The 23,551-nt window shown below is 42.7% G+C and overlaps 1 protein-coding gene across 1 annotated transcript in view; it reads left to right on the top strand.

Moving 5' to 3' along the window:
- Nucleotides 1–23,551, top strand: part of Spetex2gl1 (Spetex-2G protein like 1) — a 92,937-nt gene that overhangs the window by 51,466 nt on the left and 17,920 nt on the right.

Here is a 23,551-nt window from a genome sequence, read left to right as displayed (position 1 = left end):
TTTTTACTCTCTTCATCCTGCCAACCCACGAGCATGGGAGATCTTTGCATTTTCTGAGATCTTCTTCAATTTCTTTCTTCAGACACATGAAGTTCTTTTCACACAGATCTTTCACTTGTTTGATAAAAGTCACACTGAGGTATTTTTATGTTATTTGGGACTATTATGAAAGGTGTCATTTCCCTAATTTCTTTCTCAACTTGATTATCTTTTGTGTAGAGGAAGGCTACTGATTTGTTTGAGTTAATGTTATACCCAGCCACATTGCCGAAGTTGTTTATCAGTCTTAGGAGTTCTCTGGTGTAACTTTTCCGGTGTCTCAATTATACTGTCCTATCATCCTCAATAGTGATAATTTTCTTCTTCCTTTCCAATCTGTATCCCTTTGACCTCCTCTTGTTGTCTGATTGCTTTGGCTAATGCTGGGGACAACATACAATGACAGGGACTGCCAGTAGTAGGCCGGGATGGAGACATGTCAGAAGCCTGCAGCAGGTCCTTGTAAAGTAGGGTGGCTTTGGGAACCCTGAGTATCAGGACACACATCCCTCCAGGAGACCCACCATCTGAAATAAGAGGCTGCCTTCAGTAGTCCTGGATGGAGACATCTCAATAGTCCGCAGTAGCTCTTTGTAAAAACTGGTTGTTTCCATTTCCCTAACCTTATCACTGGACAAGGGCTGTATAGATTTCATTTGTGTGTGACTGCCTATCAGTTGGCCTTGGTGTGCACAATTATAGTATTATATCTGACTTTCCTACTTCTTTCTCCTTCTGCTCTGGTGAATTCTGTGAAACTAGATGTTCCTTGATGTTATGATTCTTAGACAATTGGAAATTGATGCATAGGGGCACAGCACATCATCGCCCTAGAGGCCCAGTTGCATACTGTGTGTTCTCATCTTGGAAAAAATGTAATAACTGCACAATTGTAGTTCCAGATTAAGGTTTGACTTGCAAAGATAGCTTGAAGAAAATAAGAGAAAATGAATTAGAGCCAACATTGGGACCCTAAGAAAGGAAAAAGTTATTGAAGTTAGGATATAAATTTTCCATAATATTTCAGACTGGTTACTGGATATGGAAGTATAGAATATATAAAGTAATATACTAGTAAATTAAGTCAAGCTACTGGAACTCTTATGAGAGTCATTGTGTGCAAGGAACAGAAAGCTAGTGGAATTACTGTGCTAAGAGTTACCTTGATTCTTTCTGGCCACTGCCTGGCAGTTTTGCCTATGTCATTTATCATTAGAGCTTCACAGAAAAGTGCAGGTAGCTGACCTCGGTGCTTTGGTCTCTGAAGTATAAAAGTAAAGAGTTAAAGTTTAAAAAAATGATAAGTTTACAATTATTATTATTATATTGGCCACAGGTCTGGGTATAGGGGAAGCCTGAAACTTTGGAGAACAGTTGTAATTCTTAGTTCTTGGTGAGATGTAGTCATTCTTTGCATTTGATTTGGCAATGATTACACAATGTCTTTTTCCTACCCACTTTTGGATTATTAAAAAAGGACTGGGGCAAGAGAAAGGCTACAGAACATGTGAAGAGTAAATGAGAGAGAGCATGAGGGAGTGAATGAGAGAGTAAATGACAGAGCAAATGTCAGAACAAATGTGAGAGCGAATGAGAGAGCATGAGACGAGCATGTGAAGAGTGAGTGGAGAGAGAATGTGAAGAGTGAATGAGGGAGTGAATGAGAGAGCGATTCTGAGAACAAATGTGAGAGCCAGGGAGAGAGCATGAGGAGAGCATGTGAGAATGAGTGAGGAGAGAACGTGAGGTGTGTGTGAAGATTGTGTGTGTGCGTGACAGGAGAGTGCATGTGGTGTGTGTGAGATATGTATGAGCTGTGTATGAAGAGTGTGTGTGAGTGACAGGAGAGTGCATGTGGTGTGTGTGAGATATGTGTGAGGTGTGTATGAAGAGTGTGTGTGAGTGACAGGAGAGTGCATGTGGTGTGTGTGAGATATGTGTGAGGTGTGTATGAAGAGTGTGTGTGAGTGACAGGAGAGTGCATGTGGTGTGTGTGAGATATGTGTGAGGTGTGTATGAAGAGTGTGTGTGAGTGACAGGAGAGTGCATGTGGTGTGTGTGAGATATGTGTGAGGTGTGTATGAGGATTGTGTGTGTGCGTGAGTGGAGAGTGCATGTGGTGTGTGTGAGATATCTATGAGGTATGTATGAAGATTGTGTGTGTGAGTGACAGGAGAGTGCATGTGGTGTGTGTGAGATATGTGTGAGGTGTGTATGAAGTGTGTGTGTGTGCGTGACAGGAGAGTGCATGTGGTGTGTGTGAGATATGTGTGAGGTGTGTGTGAAGATTGTGTGTGTGGGTGACAGGAGAGTGCATGTGGTGTGTGTGAGATATGTGTGAGGTGTGTATGAAGACTGTGTGTGTGTGTGACAGGAGAGTGCATGTGGTGTGTGTGAGATATGTGTGAGGTGTGTATTAAGTGTGTGTGTGTGCGTGACAGGAGAGTGCATGTGGTGTGTGTGAGATATGTGTGAGGTGTGTGTGAAGATTGTGTGTGTGTGTGAAAGGATAATGAACAGACGTGTGCATGACAGTGGGCGTGAAAACCCCCACCATGAGTCTTAACTCAGAGCTGCAACAGGCTTGAATGAGCCCAGGCACGCCCAGATACCTAGGCCTGAGTCACCATTAAAACTAACAGACCATAAAAGGAAAGGAATGCAGAACAGACCAGGAGGACTGGATCTGACTCACAGGCCACCTGGCAGGAAGAGATAAGCCCCCAGACCCCAACATTCAGGACGCCCCAAACCTGCCAATGTGTGTAGCTTTACCTTATTACCTCATCATGTGAAATAGCCAATCATATGTGAACATATCTGTGTGCCTCGTTTGAATCCACCAATCCCGTAACTATGCATCTGCTTCTGTATGCGCGCTTCTGCTTCCCCAATCCCTATAAAAGCCCCATGCTGGAGCTGCTGGGCGCGCAAGTCCACCGAAGAGACTGTGTGCTCGAAGGTACCTGTGTTTTCCAATAAACCCTCTTGCTGATTGCATCCAAGTGGCCTCGGCTCGGTCATTGGGCACTTGGGTCTTCTCCTGAGGGAAAGGTCCTCTCCAGAGATCTTTCATTTGGAGGCTCGTCCGGGATTCGGAGATCCTCCGCCCAGAGATCATCGACCACCCACCGGGAGGTAAGCTGGCCGGCGTTTGTCTTGTCTGTCCTGTCTTGTCCTGTGAACAATTGATCCATAGGCTCAGATCTGGGGACTATCTGGGTGGGCCAGAGAAGGAGCTGACGAGCTCAGACTTCTCCCCCGCAGCCCTGGAATACGTTCCAGGGGTGGTTGGAGGAGAGGGAGGTCTGGATCCGTGGCGCCTCCGTCCGTTTTCGGAGGGATCCAGACCCTTGATGACTCCGTCTGAATTTTATTGGAGTAGAGGATCCAAGACACTCGGTGACTCCGTCTGAATTTTTGGTTTCAGTTTGGTACCGAAGCCTCGCGGCGCGTCTGTCTGTTACTTGTTTGACTGTTGGAATTGTTTATCTTCTTTGTGACCTGACTGTGGTTTTCTGGACGTGTTGGTGTCTGTTGTTTGTGTTGTGTTTTTGTGTTTGGTATCCCAGAAGCAACTAAGGTTAAGCTGCAGTTTGGGCCAGGTACTGAAGGTACCAGGCATCTGTGGAAATTGGTTATAGGATGCTTTGTCTTGGTCTTGTTTCTCTGGTTTGTTTTCTGTGAAATTGTCGAGTGTCTTTTTGGCTTTTGTTTCGTGTTTGAATTTGGACTGACGACTGTGTTTAAAATCATGAAACTGTTTGCTTTGTTCCTCAAAGAGTTTTACTTGCTCATCTTGGTGCTTAAGTTAAAAATTGAAAATAATTTGCTTGAGAGAAATTGTTTTCTGCAAGGGAGTTTTGCCTCTCTCTCTTGAGCCTCCTCCCCAAGGAGAGATGCCCCAGGTTGGGGGGGCAGAAAAGCCCCTAAGATAGTTTCAAAAAAAATCTACACCAAACTGTGAAAAACTTTGTTTTGCCCGTCAAAATTTAGAATTCAGACTTTGGCTGTGGCCAAGGTCAGGATTAATGTCTTCTTTTTCCATGGGCCTTTAACCCAGTGAGACAGTTTGTTAAAGGGCTGCTACTGAGGTCCTGAAAGTCCCAGGTGAACCCATTACAATTCTTTTGTCAGCCACATGGTATCTAGCACCCAGGTTCTAACCATCTCTCCATCCTTTTGTTATTAGTTGTTACTAGAGCCTAGTGTCATTTGGAGGCTGGTTCTCTTGAGAGGCAAAGCCACCAAGCCGACACTGAAGAGAGATACTCCTTGAGGGAAAATCTAGGTTTAGAGAGATAGTCGATAACAGATCAGCTGCCTCTCTGCTCACCTTTCTGTTTCATAGACAAAGCTTGTGCTTATTTGTACAATGGCCTTTTTGTCCAAGAAAGGCCTCCTGGTTTAGCTGTGTGACTAAATGCTATTTGCCCCCTTCAGTGGACCTCTATTCTCAAGATTCTCTTGTTTTCCCACCATCCCATTTGAGATGCTTGTTAGTAACTGTTACAGATCTTCTTTACCACCGAGGAAAGACAGAATCCTGCTAGAGGCCAGAAAGAATGTTCTAGACATGGGTGGAAGGCCCTCACTCCTGACTGACTTCAATAAGCCTGAAGGTAGGGAGTGCTCCAGGTCTGCCGCCAGGCTCCAAGGGTGGGTCTCTGAGGGCCTGGAAAACGCCCCACCAATCTGGCTAAGATAAAAAAAAAGATATGAAGAGAAAGTTACAGAAATTTGAAGGGTTAAGCTAAGTTGCTGAGAGTTAGTATAAGTTACAGAGAAAGTAAGGTTGAACAAACAGACAAAAAAGAAGAGGAAATTAGAGAGATAAAAGACAAGAGAGGAACATGTACTGGCCACAGTAGTTAGGGAACCTAGGAAGACAGTACCTGGTAACAGAAGAGAATTCCTGGCTAAAAGTCAGTGTGCCTGATGCAAAGAAAAAGGACCCTGGGTCAAGGACTGCCCCAGGAAGAACAAGAGGGGCCTCTCCAGTGGCTCTTAGGCAAGCCTCTTGGTCCTAGAGTGCAAAAAGATAGAAGGAAGGCCTGTCCAGTTGTTGTGTGAATGCGGGGGGCCTAACATTCTGTGCTCCTACATCCAAATGGACTAGTGTCCAGCGAAAGACCTTGGCTACAGGGGGCTACTGGCAACAAACAATACTTGTGGACTGCTCAGCTTTGTAGGTATTTCCAATAAAAAGCAAACAAACAAACAAACAAACAGCCTTATTACAGTTGCAGCAGGTGCAGGAGAGAAAGCTGGGAGATATCCTGTGCTGCTGCCCTCATGCTGTGATTCTGCAGCAACAACTTCCTTAGGAATAGGAACCTGTATGCAGTGGGATCCCTTGCTGAGCCTGTCATCTCAAAAATAGGGGCTTCCCTAATCCAAAACCTTGGAATCCAGTTTACTTCAGGCCAGGAATGAAGTCAAACATCATTAGGGAAAGAGCAAGGGAAAAATTACATAGGAAAAAATATGTGCATTAATCAGAAAAGATCCTCAATTTCTAAGGCCTCCACAATCTCCACCCCTCTCTTCTGAGCTGTGCATAGTGATGTTGTACAACTCCAGATGGTAGGAAAAGGCAGAGTTCTTCCCAGAAAAAGATCATACATGATTTTCACCCTGACATCTGTGAGGTGAGGTGGCATCGTATCACAGAGTCAGCACACCCGGGATAAGGACACAGAAGCCACAGATGACAATGCCAATGGACTCCCTCCTGAACTTATGGACCCATTAAAATTGAGGTTTAGCTTAACCTTAGGCCATTCCAGTCCCTGCCCATCCACCTGATTTTTATGTTTGCTCTGAGTAAAAGATCAGAGTGGAGCCCCAAATATCCTCATGATTGGACTTGGAAATTCAGGAAGAATGATATTGGAGAATGGATGGCTATGTGGTTACAATGTGGTAACTAGGTTCTGACCAGGAACCTCGTCCTTAGCCAATGGGGACTTTAAGGCCGAGCCTCCTGCTTGTTCCAGTCTAGGCTAAGACTTCAGGGTAGGCCAGCTCCTGAGCCCCACACAGGGCTGCATGCATACTCTCCTGAGTGCATTAGAGACAGAGTGCTCTCCACCCTATCCTCTTCTCTCCTCTTTGTCACAGCCATGGTCCTCAAGAGCAATTGTCAAACACCTTTATACATCTATGTCAATCTCAAAGTCAGATTCCCAGAGAATCAATCCCCATAGCTGACCATAAATGAGTATTCACGGTGTGTGTATATATAATGTTGTAGAACACAGAATAGGGATTCTTGTTGAAAGCTTCGTGGACATGTGTCTTTGCTAGATGTCTTTGCACTGGGATCTTTCCACATGACTTAGATATCCTTGCCATGAGTTCATTACCCATCCCCTTTCCATTTCAGTTTCTTTTTTCTTGTGGATGCTAATGCTCTTTGACATAAGATCCAAGGGTGAACTTCCATACTGGGCTATGGTTTCAGACTTGATTTACAGCCATGTGGCCATTGGGTTGCTTCCATTTGATCTTGGAGGTTGATTAATCTTTCCAGCAAGGCTTCCAGTACTTGATAGGACTGTGCTACATGCTGTCAGAGCAGAGATATACAGAATTTATATGCTGTCCTTCCACTGACGGTGCTTACCTTTGCCAAGTCCTCAAAAAGGGCAGCGCTTGGAAAAATACACTGCAGGCAAGAAATCATATATGTGGGTCTACCCCTGGCTCTGTGAGAAATGAAAGAGGAATATGTCTTGGCTTACTGGTAGTCTTATCCCAAGTCTAGGGAAGGGGACTACCAGAGAGCACTAAGCCTTCTCCTCATCCATCATAGTCTGTATAGCCTGTGGCTTTCATTTGGTCGGTGTGGTGACCTTAAAATGTTCTAGGCATTTCTGCCATGTTCTGTCTCTATACCTAGACATGACCTCAGGTGTACAGTCACATTGGAAACATAAAAAGCCTTGCACCTGAATTGTGAGATTCAATGTGTGTTCTATTTAAAATACCACAATAAATGAGTGACCATTGCTACAGTAAATATTATTAGGGTGTTTCTACCCCACCGTAGATCATTTAGTTCCCAAATAAAAGACACAAAACTTTTAGATTTATAATAAGCCTTAAAGTATTAGAGCTGGGCAGACATCAACCCTCTGTGCTATTTTTTCTGCTTCCCTGTCCATAACCCCGAGGTACTGCTTGCCATGCTCTGCCTGGACCACTCCTGTTCTGACAGGCTGGCCCTCATGGCAATACACTCACGATCTACCTACCCTATGGGGTGCTGTCTCCTTCCTTCTCCTCCCATGTCCTTTCTCTCTCCTCGTGGACCCTGCCTGAGTCCCCAGGCCCAGGGAAACTTTGCTCTGTCCCCTCTCTTCTGCACAGCCCTTGTTGTAAGGATTTTATTAACCAATCAGGGATAACATAGGAGGCAAAAAAAAATCTGGTATACATGAGGATCTCCTTGTCTTGGAGCAACCAGGCATTAGGGTACAGAATTTAGCATTTGAATATACAGCAGCACAGACCAACCCATTATATCCCGATCTACTGTGTAGTTGGACTCAAAGCTTGGCTCTCACACCCGTTAGATGTTCAACCCTGGAGAAGTTATTTTACCTTTGTGTGACTCAATTCCCTTATCTGCACAGTGAGGATGATAACGAGTGTTTAATTCACAGAGTTGTCTTTGGGACTGATGAGTCAATATATTTAGTAGTTAAGTAGTGGCTATCATTGCCAACGTTTTCCCAAGTCACTTCTAGGAGGTCAACTGACTCCTAGGTGAGTCTTTGGTTACACTGCTTCAGTTTCCTGTGGCTACACTGTTCAAATGGCATCCACTGGTCACACATGGCTATTTGAGATGAACTAAACTTAGAACTAAAATCTGCATCTTTAGTCACATCAGGCAAAGCAGGAGGCAAACAGCCAGCCAGAATCCATAGCCAGAAACACTGCAGATATAGAATATTTCTATCATCTACAAATTTCTCATGGACAGCAGTGGTCTAGGTTCTTGGTGTCTGGTTTTTCCTTCAGGGAGAATTACTTGCCATACTAATATCCAACGGTTTATTTTTAAAGCAACGTTACCAAAATATGACTTACTCACCCCCAAATTAATCCAGTTCAAGTCTACAATGCAATGGTTCCCCATAAATCTACCCGAGTTCGTTGCTAGACCACGGAACAAAAGAACAAGAGTGTATGCAGTTATGTAAAATGGTATGCATCAATATTGACCACTGCATAATTATACTGTACTACTTTTGAATTCTTCAAAATTCAGGCCTTTTATTGATAGTTGTACAAAAATACATTATCCTAGAGTTGAGAAAATATTATACAGAATTTCATCTGGACATTATATTTCATTGAGACTTTAATATTTTTGCATCTTTTGCCAGTATCTTTAGATTCTTTGTAAGAGTTTATTTTGTGGATTTTTTTGCTGATCTAGTCACTATTTGATGCCATTTCAATGTTCTCAGGATTTTGATGACAATAATACCACAATGATAAAGTGATACTCATTTTCTTGAGCCATCTACATATGTATATACACACATATGGGAAGTTATGTATACATATTTCTATGCTATACTGTGTAGAATACAATTCTATTATACGTCAACATATACAGTTTGCTCAATATGATTTCTGTGAATGTTATCAGTCATGGGGAAATAATAAGAGCCTGAATAAACATGGACAATATTTGCAGAATGCACATAAATTTGAAGATGGTATGTATATAAACAAAAGTGTGATGTATATCACTTAGAGCTTCCATATCGAATGCACTTTAAAATTTTTAATAGATTAAAAAATTTAAATCATCTTTACCCAGTTTCATTTTTTTTTTCACAATGTATCTCCTGGATGATTTGAATTATATATGCTGCTCAAGATCCTTTAAACAACAACCTAATGCCTTACATGTGTTTCTGATATTTCTATTCACTTGATCACTGTTCAATAATTGTACCAAGTTGATAGCTGTAATTTTTTATGACTTTAAGAATGTAAATTTCATGTGTGAGTATACACTTTTGATCCTAACTCTTTGGAGGCTTAGGCAGGTGGATCTCTTTTTTGAGTCAACCTGGTCTACATAGGAAAACCCTATCTTAAAAAAATCAATCAATAAATAAGCAAATAAAAAAAGAATTTAAAACACTTGAAATTAATATGAACACAACCACATCTTTAATAACAATTGATTTTTTTATTGCAGATAATTCATATAATCCAAAATGTTATATAGTGTCATATGGGAACTCAATTTCATCGTAAAATAAACCTGCTTTTCTCTTTTCATTGGTTGCTCTTAGTTAACATTTTCATACACATATATAATTTATTCTGATTATTCTCTACCCCACATCGTCTCATCCCCTCCCCTATGACTTAAACTTATACAGTCTTCTAAATTTAGGCTTTCCAAATTTAGGATTTCTCTTTTATTTATTATACATTCCTTTACTTTTCCATCTACATTTTATGATATCTTAATAAGAAACCCATTCTATCATTGGCATTATCTCAGTGTTTGGTAGGAGACATTCACATTCTTCAGTAGCTTGTCATCAGTGCAAGAAATGATGTCGAGGTCTCTCTCTCTCTCTCTCTCTCTCTCTCTCTCTCTCTCTGGCGCTGGCTCTCTGTCTCTGTCTCCCTCTCCGTCTTTCTCTGTCTCTCTGTCTCTCTTTCCATCCCCTCCCCAATTGTTTTGTTTTCTAATACAAGGTCTCACACTTTAGTCTAGCCTTGAACTCAAGGCAATCCACCTACCTCAGCCTTGTGAGTGTTGGGATTCCAGGCATACACCATCTTGCCCAGTGAATTTTGTGACTCTCGTACATCCCTTTACCATTTCTGAATTATTTTTAATATTGCTGTGACCCTTTTCTAGCTTCTAGATGTAGATACATTAACTGATTAGAAGGTTTTATTTTTAAAGATTTATTTATTTATGTACATGAGCACTCTGTTTGCGAGTGTGCCTGCATGTCAGAAGAGAACTTCAGACAGAAGAGGGCAATGGATCCCACTACAGATAGTTGTCGGTCACCATGTAGTTGCTGGGAATTGAACTTGGGAGCACTGGAGAAGCAGCGCTCTTAACCACCAAGCCATCTCTCCAGCCTGATAAAAAAGATTCTAAATTTCATTCTTTTTGTGTTTGTTTACAATCTTTCTTCTTGAGAACACTGTGATGGAATGTCCAAATGGTAATTAGTGGCGGTTGGTAGAAGGAGCCATATGTGTGATGCTGCCATATGTGTGAGGGGCTGGCAACAAGGTGCAGAGCCAAGACCATGGCCCTGTGCCCTGAGGCTCGCCTGCTGGATGTGGGCTCTCAGGATGCCTTCAGGTGAGGACAGCAGGTGGTGGCTTGCGCCCTGCTGAGCCGGCCTAGGAGAGTGGCAACCACAATCGCCCTGCCCAAGCCTGGAGCCTGGGGCAGCTGGAAGCTCCTGAGGCTATGGCCACAGTTAGGTCACGCTGGGCCTGGGGGCCACAGAAGCCGCCCTGCGCCTCCTCAGAGCCCTGAGAGGGGACTGACCCGCCTGGACGGAGCCCGGAGCTCCGCACCACGGGCCTCCCGGTGTCGCGCCTCGCCCTGTTGTCTGCCCCACGGAGTGGGCACACGTGTCCTTCCCACCCCGCCGTTCGACCGCGCCCGAGCCGGGCCTCAGGGCACGCGGAGCTCATGGGTGAGCGCGGGGACTGAGGGGGCGGGGCGCGCGCGTTATATTTGGGGTCGGCAGCAGCGCGTGTGCCTGGGCGAGTTTTCCTTCAGCCGGTGCCGGTAGCCAGGGTGCCGCCGCCCAAGCTGACTCCTCTCTCTCCCTCTCCGACCCCGGCAGGGCCCAGAGGTGATTCTGCCTGCACGATGTCCTCCTTCCTGGAGACCAGCTCTTCGCAGGCGCCACGTCGCGAACAAAAAGAGAAAGAAAAAAAGAAAAGAAAAAGCAGAAGAGACCAGGGACGGGGACCTTAGCGGCTTTGGGGGTCAGCTCCGCCTGGGGCAGGCGCGCTATGACAGTGGCGGGGTTTCGAACAGAGACTGCAGACTCGCAATGTCCAGGGAAGAAGCCCAGGCCAGCCCTGCCAGGGGACCTCGAGGCCTGGCGCTTGCCCGGACCCCTAGCGGGACCTCGGTCTGGTCCCCAGGGACAGCAAGCAGCAAGCAGGGCAGGCTGCACCGCCAGAGCAGCAGAATCAAGTTAGGTAGGAGAAACACGTCCCTCCTTGGCTGGTTCTGGCCCTGCCCCCCCGCCCCCCTTCCCCCTGTCCTGGGAAAGCAGTGGCAGAAGGAGGCAATGCAAAGTGAGCCCATTGGGTAGGGGAAGGGAGGGTTCAGGGATGTATGGAGAGCTGAAGTAGGGATTGGAAAGCCCATGGCATTGGGAAAGAGTGGAGAGGTAATCTGGAGTGTGCTGTTAGAGGACTGGGATCATTGGAAAATATTTTCTTAAAACCTCAGGCAATGAATGTATTATTTAATAGATTTCTTCTGATCTACTTTGAAATTGGTTGCCCCTTGCAAAAGATTGTATTTGGAGGATGTAAAATACCCTCCTTCAATTACTCGGAGAAAGGGAACATAAACAGAGATTTCCTCTTTTTTAGCCTCCAAAGCTCTGAGAGATTACAGCTCTGCATAATTTAATTCTTTCCTACCTGCTATGAGCAGGCCTCCAGATCAGCAAGTTCCTTTGGAATGGTTTTGCTTGTTTTTGTTTATTTTCCATGGTGCTGATTAGAAAGCCATGAATTGTTTTGTGAATTTTAAATTTCAAGAGGTGACACCCAGAGTTGATGTTGGTTTCCTTCACACACTGCAGTGTAGTTGCAGCATAAAAAAAAAAAATACTTCTTGTGACAAGAAGTGGAAAAAGAAAGTTGATGAGCTAAGAAAAGAAGAGCCTTGAGCCAGATCAACATTTGGCTTCCTCAAATATGGAGCAAGCATGGAATGTGGCTTTTTCAGAATCGAGGGGGTTTTTAGGATAGGGCAGTGAATGCTGTCTGGTACTAACCCGTCCCTTTTGTGGCTGACAACCCTTAGGAGAAGGTCAGAATGTGCCAACAGCACAGAGTGGGCACTGGTGGTGTTTGAACTCAGAAGTGCTCAGGAACTGTGAAAGTTTCTCTGTTATCACCCTGGAGCCATCTAGTGAAATAGACCACTGTGATGCTGTGTAAGAGGCCATTGTGAGGGCTGGAGAGATGGCTCAGTGGGTAAGAACACCAAGTGTTCTTCCAGAGGTCCTAAGTTCAAATGCCAGCAACCACATGGTGGCTCACAACCATCTGTAAGGAGTACTGATGCCCTCTTCTGGTGTGTCTGAAGACAGCTGCATTGTCTGACATATAAATAAATAAATCTTACAAAAGATTGTCATCTACTGCAGTTTCTATGTGGACAGGGCACAGTTGAAGGGATTAAAGATCAAGTACATTGCCTGTCTTTAAAGATCAAGTGTATCATCTAACTTTTTTTTTTTTTTGGTTCTTTTTTTCGGAGCTGGGGACCGAACCCCGGGCCTTGCGCTTCCTAGGTAAGCGCTCTACCACTGAGCTAAATCCCCAGCCCCTCATCTAACTTTTAAACCAAGAAATGTAGTGTCTTTTTTGCTGCTTGTGTAGCTTTTAGTGATGTAACTTTTCTCCTATTACGTCGTTTGTTTCCATAATAGTTGTTTTCAAGTATATATGATTATCGCTCCTATTTGCAGAGCTATTCAATATTTTCATTGGTTAAATATTTGTGGTGAATTTACATTGTGATATCAGTAAAATGCTATGTGAAAATTTTAGAGAATATACCGGTTTGGGTAATTGTAATAACCTTTCCCCTCAAGTGGTGGCCTGTTTTCACATTAAAAAGACTGGAATTCATTACCATCCATAAAAGGATTGATAGGGAAGCACAATGGACAGCAACAGTGTTGTTCCCTTTGACAGTTGTGGGAGCCAAGAAAGAAGTGTGACTTGCTTTTTGTGATTTACCAAATCAAGACTCAGTATCATTACTATAGAAGCCCATGGAAAAAATGATGAAGTTTTCAGAAATCACCAGTTGAAGAAATGGTGGTGGTTTTGCTTATATTGAATTCTGAGTTTCAAAGTTATATTTCATTTTTCTTTATTCCTTAATGAGGCTTTTTATTAAGTTTTTTATTCACCATTACACACTTAGATGCACAGTGCTAGGATCGTAGTCGGTGCTCATTAAATCACTGATCATTGGGGAGGAGGAATGATAAGAAAGTATGTATTTTCTGTAAGTTCTGTTAGTTTTGGGAACAGGTGGTTTTAGGTTTACCATCATACTTTGGTATCTTGTCCCACATAAGACAACTTGACAGAACCCCCTTTCTGGCCATTATGTTCAACTTATTTTTCTCTTAATCATTCTTGAAAATCATGGAAGTAGTGTGGAAAATAGATTGTACCTGCAGTATAGCAAAAAAGCCCAGGCTAGATAGGAAGCAGTTATGTTTCTCCATGAGCTGATGTCTTAAAACATCTAGATTTTAGGAATTTGGTGTTGTGTTTTCAAACATACATCTTACAGCATACAGATAACATCGTAATAGAATAAAGGAATCTTTTGATTTAGCACCAAATTCCCTAAAGCAATGACTACTGCACAGCTCTCTTGGCCATATGAATAGCCGAAATTATATTTCACTCTTTTAAAGAAATAATGAAAGCCCTTAAGGTTAAAGCAGAGGCCATGGGAAAAGTTTGCTGTGGTGTTTCTCTTTGGTTTCTTGTGCTCTTTCTAGAGAATGACTTTAAGAAGTCAGGGCGACGGGTCAGGTGGTCGGTGTGGTCAGGCAGTCATGAGCAGATGGTTAAGCGATGTGCTAGGTATCCATAGGCCAGTGAGCCCAGCTGAGAAGCAGAGTCTAGCCAGTGAGCCTAACTGAATAGCAGAGGCTAGACAGTGAACCTGACTGAAGAGCAGAGGCTAGCCAGTGAGCCAAGCTGAAGAGCAGAGGCTAGCCAGTGAGCCTAGCTGAAGAGCAGAGGCTAGCCAGTGAGCCTGACTGAAGAGCAGAGGCTAGCCAGTGAGCCCAGCTGAAAAGCAGAGTCTAGGCAGTGAGCCAGGCTGAAGAGCACAGGCTAGCCTGTGAGTCTGACTGAAGAGCAGAGGCTAGCCAGTGAGCCAGGCTGAAGAGCAGAGGCTAGCCAGTGAGCCTGACTGAAGAGCAGAGGCTAGTCAGGGAACCTGACTGAAGAGCGCAGGGTAGACAGTGAGCCTGACTGAAGAGCACAGGCTAGCCAGTGAGCCTGACTGAAGAGCAGAGGCTAGCCAGTGAGACTGACTGAAGAACAGAGGGTAGCCAGTGAGCCTGACTGAAGAGCACAGGTTAGCCAGTGAGACAGGCTGAAGAGCAGAGGCTATCCAGTGACTCTGACTGAAGAGCAGAGGCTAGCCAGTGAGTCTGACCGAAGAGCAGAGGCTAGCCAGTGAGCCAGGCTGAAGAGCACGGGCTAGACAGTGAGCCTGACTGACGAGCAGAGGCTAGCCAGTGAGCCTGACTGAAGAGCACAGGCTAGCCTGTGAGCCAGGCTGAAGACTGAAGAGTAGTGATTTTAACCTTTATTTATAAGTTCTTCCGTTTTCCTAGAATTTCTACAAAGGTTTGCCTCCATAAAGTTTGACTTATAAGGTTCTCCTTGCTCTCTTCTTCTTATCTCCTTTCCTCTTGCTCTTATGACACAATAATTTCCTTACTCTCAATGCCTTACTCTCAACGCTATGCCTTTACTTCTAAGTTCTTCTTGAGTTCTGTTCTCTTCAGTTCAGTTCTGTCTAAAAAGCTTTCTCTCTCTTTGTCCTCAGCATTTGTATATCTTTCTGAACACAGCATCACATGGTGAAAAGTCACCACAAGTTTGCACAGGAATTCAAATCATAAGTTGGATAATCAGTTTACGACAGAGAATGTTTACATGCATATCCATGAAGAGTAATCATCAGGATAAACTGTCACCATCTGTCACTGGCTCTGCATGTTCATGGAGAGTTAAAAGCTGTAATTTTTATGAGAAAAGAATAAGTGAAATTGCCTATAGGCAAATCCAGTCAATTATTTACGTTCAGTCCTTGCACCTATAGTAAATCATTAGTTCTCTTTTAATGAACTTTTGTTAATTGGTTTATACCCTCTTAGAATGGGTTCTAATTTGTAGATGCCTGCTGGGTATTGCAGAAGCAATTCACTCGTGAAAGTTTAAGAAGGAAGAGTTCTCAATGCAATTTTGATTACCAGAGAAAACATAATAGCTGTCCCATTATAAAGGAGCTTAAAATTACTAATCTCTTTTAGGAATTCTTATAGAACCATCATAAGAATTAAGAAAGCATCTATTTGTCTGTACATCATCAGGCCAAGACAATACATCTTCGTTGCTCTGTGGTGATCTGCTCAAAAGAGTGGGGTAAAGAGCATGACAAATACAGAGGCAGATACTTGCAGCCAACCATTCAGCTGAAAGCAGGGTCCCCAATGGAGGAGTAAGAGAAAGGATTGAGGGAGCTGAAGGGGTTTACAGTCCCATAAGTACAACACTATGAAACACCCAGAGCTCCCAGGACCGAAACCACCATCCAAAGAGTACACATGGACAGACCCATGGCTACAGCTGCATATGTTGAAGAGGATGGCCTTCTTGGGCACAAATGGGAGGAGAAACCCTTGGTTTTGTCAAGGCTTGATGCCCCAGTGTAGAGGAAACCAGAACAGGGAGGCAGAAAGGCCTGGGTGTTTGGATGGGTGTGGTAACACCCTCACAGTAGAAGGGGGAGGGGGTTTTATAAGGGGTTTTGTGGAAACCAGGAAAACGGATAACGTTTGAAATGTAACAAAAGCCCTCTCTGGGGAAGGGAGCGCGGATAAGCTGCTCTGAGCCCCTACTTCCCTGCTGCCTCCCTTTGATCGTGACTGTGGTGCATGGTGTCAGCCTGGAACTCTCCTTGGGCTGCTGCTGGCACTGGTCCTGGCATTCATGCCAAGAGCATGATGAGCAAGGAGCACATGGTTTGTCCTGATTCAGAGCAGGGCGAGTGGCCACCAGAGAATAAGCACAGCTTCCTGTAAGATCATGAGGTCTTCCTGGGCAAGGAGGACTCCAAGACCTGTGATAGCTAATCCTGGACGAGAGCAGGAGAGGCTGGGGAAAATTGTTGATCCAATTGACAGTGATGAAGGCAGCCTTGTTACTACTGAAGACCTGAAAGTTTGGATCAAACAGGTACAGAAAAGATACATCAACCAAAATGTGGCTAAACTCTGGAAGGATTATGATAGGGACATAGATGAAAAATCTCCTGGGAAGAATACAAGCAGGCTACCTATGGCTACTACCTGGGAAACCTTGTTCACTTCCAAGATAGCTCTGCTCATCACAACTTTAAAAAGTTGCCTCCACGAGATGAGAGGAGGTTTAAGGCCTTGACAGTGACCTGACAGCTACTCAGGACGGGTTCATTGCTTTTCTGCACTAAGAGGATTTAGAACATATGAAGGAGATTGTAGTTCTGGAAACGCTGGAGAATATCGACAAGAACGGGGATGGTTTTGTGGACTAGTATGAGTACATTGTGGACATCTTTTTCTCACGAGGACAATTGCCCTGAGACCGACTGGGTTTTGTCTGGGGAGCAGTTCAATGATTTCCCAGATCTGAACAAGGATGGGAAACTGGATTAGGATGAGATTCACCATTGGATCCTCCCTCAGGACTATGACCATGCACAGGCTGAGGCCCAGCATCTGGTGTATGAGTCAGATAAAAACAAGGATGAGATGCTGACCAAGGAGGAGATTCTAGACAACAGGACCATGTTTGTGAGAAGCCATGTCACCAATTACAGGGAAGATCTTACCAAAAATCATGATGATCTTTGAAAGAAACTCATCCTCATGTGGCCAACAGTCACATGCTTTCTATTCTGGCTGATTGCTATATTTGTCAAGTATATAGCAGTTGTGTCCCTAAACAATAAGAAACCTTTCTACAGCTCAAAAAAATCATGCATTACACCACAAACAATAATATTAGGAGACTTAAACAGACCACTTTCATCAATGGACAGATCAGGGAATCAGAAATTAAACAGAGACACAGAAAGACTAACAGGTTATGAAACAAATGGATTTAACATATATTTATAGAACACTCCACCCTAAAACCAAAGGATATACCTTCTTCTCAGCATCCCATTGTACCTTCCCCAAAATTGACCATATAATCGGTCACAAAACCGGCCTCAACAGATACAGGAAGATAGAAATAATCCCATGCATCCTATCAAAAAACCACGGACTAAGGCTGCTGATCAGTAACAACAAATAAGACAGAAAGCCCACATATACATGGAAGTTGAAGTCAATGACAACTTGGTCATTGGAGACATAAGAAAGAAATTAAAGACTTCTTAGAATTTAATGAAAATGAAGATACAACATACCCAAACTTATGGGACACAATAAAAGCAGCGCTAAGAGGAAAACTCATAGCTCTGTATGCCTGCAAAAAGAAACAGGAGAGAGCATTTGTCAGCAGCTTGACAGCACACCTAAAAGCTCTAGAAAAAATTAAATAAACCCTAGAGGAGAAGAAGGCAGGAAATAATCAAACACAGGGCTGAAATCAAACAAGAAGAACCAAAACCGAGTATCAAAAGAATCAGCAAACCCAGGAGCTTGTTCTTTGAGAAAATCAACAAGATACATAAACACTTAGCCATATTAACCAGAGGTCACAGAGAGTGTATCCAAATTAATAAAATCAGAAATAAAAGGGAGACATAACAACAAAATCTGAAGAAATTAAAAAGATCATCAGATCCTACTACAAAAGCATATATTCAACAAAACTGGAAAATGTGGAGGAAATGGACAATTTTCTATACAGATACCAGGTACCACAGTTAAATCAGGAACAAATAAACCATCGAAACAACCCCATAACTCATAAAGACATAGAAACTGCTATTAAACATCTCCCATCCAAAAAGAGCCCAGGACCAGATGGATTTAGTGCAGAATTCTATCAGACCTTCATAGAAGACTTCATACCAATACTGTCCAAACTATTACGCAAAATAGAAACAGACAGAGCACTACCAAACTCCCTCTATGAAGCCACAATTACTCTTATACCTAAACCACACAAAGATACAACAAAGATAGAGAAATTCAGACCTCTTTGATTTATGAATATTGATCAAAAATGCTCAATAAAATTCTTGCAAACTGAATCCAAGAACACATCCAAACAATCATCCATCATGGTCAAGTAGGCCTCATGGCAAGGATGCAGGGATGGTTTAATATACGGAAGTCCATCAACGAAATTCATCATATAAACAAAGTCAAAACCACATGATCATTTCATTAGATGCTGAGAAATCATTTGATAAAATTCATTACCCTTTCATTAATAAAGTCCTGGAAAGGTCAGGAATTGAAGGCCTGAATCTAAATATAGGAAAATGCAAAATACATCAAACCTGTACCTAACATCAAACTAAACTTAGAATATTAAAGGAATCCCACTAAAATCAGGGACTAGACAAGGCTGCCCACTCTTTCCCTACTTAAGTACAATATGGTACTTAACGTCCTAGCCATAGCAATCAAACAATGAAAGTAGGTCAAAGGGAAAAAATTAGAAGGGATGAAGTCAAAACACTAATATTTGAAGGTGATATGATAGTCTACTTAAGCAACACCAAAATTCTACCAGAGAACTACTTAACCTGATCAACAACTTCAGCAAACTGTCCGAGTATAAAATTCACCCAAACAATTCAGTAGCCTTCCTCTACTCAAAGGGTAAACAGGCTGAGAAAGAAATTAGGGAAATGACACCCTTCACAACAGTCCCAAATAATATAAAATAACTTGCTGTTACTTGAACCAAGCAAGTAAAAAATCTGTATGACAAGAACTTCAAATCTCTGAAGAAATTGAAGAAGGTCTCAGAAGATTGAAAGATCTCCCATGCTCATATATTGGCAGGATGAATATGGTAAAAAAATGGCCATTTTGCCAAAAGCAATCTACAGATTCAATGCCATCACCAACAATATTCCTACTCAATTCTTTATAAAGGTAGAAAGTGCAATTTGCCGTCATTTGGTATACCATAAAACCCAGGATAGCAAAACTATACTCAACAATAAAAGACCTTCTGGGGGAATCACCATCTCTGACCTCAAGCAGTATTACAGAGCATAGTCTGTATGGTATTGGCATACAGACAGGCAGATCAGTGGAACATAATTGAAGACACAGAAAAGAACCCACACACCTATGGTCATTTGATCTTTGACAACGGAGGTAAAACATCCAATGGAAGAAAGATAGCAGTTTTAACAAATAGTTGAACTGGAGGTCAACAGGTAGAAGCATGCAAGTTGACCCATTCTTATTACCCTGTACAAGGCTTAAGTCCAAGTGGATCAAGGGCCTCCACATCAAACCAGATACACTAAAATTAATAGAAAAAAAGTAGGGAAGAGTCTCGAAGACATGAGCACTAAGGAAAATGTCCTAAACAAAATACCAATGGCTTATGCTTTAAGATCAAGAATCGACAAATCGGGGAACCTCATAGAACTGAAAAGCTTCTGTAAGGCAAAGGACAGTGTCATTAGGACAAAAAGGCAACCAACACATTGGGAAAGAATCTTTACCAATCCTGCATCTGATGGAGGGCTAATATCCAAAGTATACACAAAACACAAGAAGTTAGAGTACAGAGAGCCAAACAACCCTGTTAATAAATGGGGTACGGAGCTAAAGAAAACATTCTCAGCTGAGGAATATCGAATAGCTGAAAAGCACATAAAGAAAGGCTCAACATCCTTAGTCATCAGGGAAATGCAAATCAAAACAACCCTAAGAATCCACCTCACACCAGTCAGGATGGCTAAGATCAAAAACTCAGGTGACAACAGAGGCTGGGGAGGACATGGAGAAAGAGAAACACTCGTCCATTGTTGCTGGGATTGCAAACTGGTACAAGCACTCTGGAAATCAGTCTGAAGGTTCCTCAGAAAATTGGACATTCCACTACCTGAGCACACAGCTATAACTGTCCTGGGTATATACCCAAAAGAAGCTCCAACATACAACAACACATATGATCCACTATGTTCATAGCAGCCTTATTCATAATAGCCAGAAGCTGGAATGAACCCAGATGCCCTTCAACAGAGGAATGGATTTGAAAAATGTGGTACATCTACACAATGGAGTACCACTCAGCTATCAAAAACAATGACTATATTCAATTCATAGGCAAATGGAAAGAACTAGAAAATATCATCCACAGTGAGGCAATCTAATCACAGAAAAACACACTTGGTATTCTGTTGGGAGCGATGGCCTTGAAGCCCTCCATTATTGATGTTATTATTATGGTTAGCATTAAGTATGACTGGGTTCATGGAAAATCCCCAGCCAGCTGCAGAAGACTAATACAAATGTGGTGGTCAAGATGAATAATCATATGATAACGTGTGACGTTAAGATACCCAATGTCATGACCTGTAACCTTTCTGAAAAACCAACATCCTGCTGACTTATAGATATGACCACCCTGTGACCTTTCTGACAACCTGTCAACATAGCCGATTCCCTGACCACACGAATATTGTGTCCTTGGCGTGGGTAAATGTATATTACTTCCCCCTCTCTCTGTTACCCATTTTATGGTACAAATTCAGCCTTGGGGAAAAATAAAATTGTCGCCTTAATCAGACTCTTATCTTGGAGTCCTTCTTCACATTTCTTGTCCCTCATTCTCTTCCAGATTCTCAGCACCCCTCGTTGATAGTATGCACTCATTGATAAGTGGATATTGACCAAAACCTCAAATTACCCAAGATGCAATCTACAGATCTCAGGAAACTCAAGAAGAAGGATGACCAAAGTGCAGATGCTCCCACTCCTTCTTAAAATGGGGAACAAAAATACCATAGGAGGCGAAATGGAGGCCAAATCGAAAGCAGAGACGGAAGGAACAGCCATTCAGAGTCTGCCCCACATGTGGCCCATATGTATACAGCCACCAAAACTAGGTAAGATTGATGAAGCTAAAAAGTGCTTACTGAAAGGGACCGGATATACATCTCCCCTGAGAGACACATCCAGGGCATGTCAAATAAAGAGGTCAGTGCTAGCAGTAAACTACTGAACTGAGAACAGGACGCCATTTATGGGAATTAGAAGAAGGATTCAAAGAGCTGAAGGGCTTGCAACCCCATATGAACAGCAATGCCAACCAAATAAACCACTAGCAAAAGACTATACATGGACTGATCCAGGGGTTAAACTGCTTATGTAGGAGAGAATATCCTTGTTGGGGCACCTGTGGAAGGGGAAGCCCTTGTTCTTAACAAGGTTGGACCCTGAGTGCAGGGAAATGTCCGGGAAGGGGTTTCTAAGTGGCATGGATTGGGGGACCATACATATGGGAGAGGGCACGGCAGGGGGATTATGGACCAAAAGCTGGGAAAGGGAATAACGTTTAAATAAAACATATATATCTATTAAAAAAACTGAAATTGAAAACATGATAGTAATACCAAAAAATAATCAAAAAATGTGAATAAGAAAGAAATTTTAGGTTTTGGAAAAAGATGAATGCCAGGTATTTGAAAAACTGTATGACCATGGTAAATACTTTAATATACTTGAGAAATTTTTTACATGTTAATGAACTGCATCTTTTTTTTAAGTAGTGAATGCACATCCAGTCCCTTCCTGGCTGTGAGTCTAGGTATCCAGATGTAGTGGAATTCATTATTTGTTGGTCCTGAACCTTTGAGTCTGCTTCTAACTCAGCTTATGCCAAGGAACTAGGCAAGGGTGATATCTAAGCCATTGACCAAACTATCTGGACTAACAATCACAGGTGAAATTCCACCTTGTAAATGGGAGGAGAGGAATAAAAGATACCTTTAAGGATTTAAAAAAGATGAAATGTACCCCAAAAAATCCAATAAAAAAGTTTAAAATAAAAATAACTTAGGAAATAAAAAATACTGGGGTGCCATTCCACAATCATGATGTGTTTCTTCTGTGATAGCTTACAGGTTAATTTACTTCTCTATGACTGTTTTCTTATTTCAAAGTAAGTAATGGCATCATCTGTGGAGTGATGGTGAGAACAAAAGCTTTGCCGAAACTTGAATAATCGATCCCTCCCGAGCATGTGCTGAACATTCTAAGCACAGGGAAATTTCCTGAGGGGATTAAAGAACAAAATCCAAACATAAAACAGGAACAACAACGATGTAGAAACATTCTGCATGCTGGGTATGAAGGCATGTTACAACTTTAATCAGCTTTGTAGGTATTTCTAATAAACACAAAGGAAACAAAAATCCTATCACAGTCCTAGCAGTTGCATCCAACAAAGAGAGAGCTGTGAGGTAGTGCGTGCTGCTTCTTTCCCCAGATACTCCTGGGCCTCAGGCCTGCACCCAGTGAGCTGGACCAAGAGCAGCCAGGTTGAAATTCCTGCTGCCATGGCAGGATTCTGCAGGAACATTTCCCTTTGACAACAAGGAACCTGTGTGGAGGAGACCTCTTGGTGAGTCGTCAAGGACTCTACATGTCCTATTCTACAGGGAGAAGCCCTGCCAGGTCTTTGGCAAGGCCAGCCATTTGTATGGGGAAGTCTCTGGTCCTGTGGCAAAGGGCGAGGAATGGCAGAAAGAATGGCAGCTCCACTGAGATCAAAGGATAACCCTTCTAGGCCTATGACCTCCTAATTAATTTATCTTTCACCCGATGCCCTATTCACATTTTCTTAATCTCATACAACTGTGATCTTGATGAGCAGCTGGTCTCTTGTTTTCTTAATCAGTTCTTTGTTGTCACAGATGTTTTTAACTTACTCCAGCCCCTGAGACTTATTCATACCTTCTGTATGCAGTAGGACCCTTGGTGGGACTGTCATCTCAAAAATAGAAGGTTCGGTAATCCAAAAGATTGGACTCCAGTTTACCTCAGGCCAGGAAAGAAGTCAGCCACCATTAGTAAAAGAGCAAGGGAAAAATTACATAGGAAAAACAAGTGGCTTAATCAAAAGAAAAGATCCTCAACTTCTAAGGCGTGCACATCTGCACCCCTCTCTTCTGAGCTTTATATAGTGATGTTGTATAATTCTAGATGGTAGTAAAAGGCAGAGTTCTTCCCAGAAAGGTCAGACATGATTTTCACTCTTACATCTCTGAGGTGGGCTGGCATTATAGCACACATTCATGTTGAATTATTATAACACCTATGATAAGAAGACAGAATCCATATATCACAATGCCAAATAGACTCCCTCCTGAACTTATGGACCCATTAAAATTGAGGCCAACCTGAACTCAGGCCATTCTACTCCCTTCCCGTCCTCCTGATTCTTATGTTTGCTACAAGTAAAAGATCATGTTGTAGTCCCCAATATTCTCATGCCTAGAATTGTC

Source organism: Rattus norvegicus, chromosome 9 (assembly GCF_021556685.1).
Source record: "Rattus norvegicus strain SHRSP/BbbUtx chromosome 9, alternate assembly SHRSP_T2T, whole genome shotgun sequence".
Lineage (NCBI taxonomy): Eukaryota > Metazoa > Chordata > Mammalia > Rodentia > Muridae > Rattus > Rattus norvegicus.
Note: the sequence above shows the minus strand (reverse complement) of the source record. Positions and strands in the feature narration are given on the sequence as shown.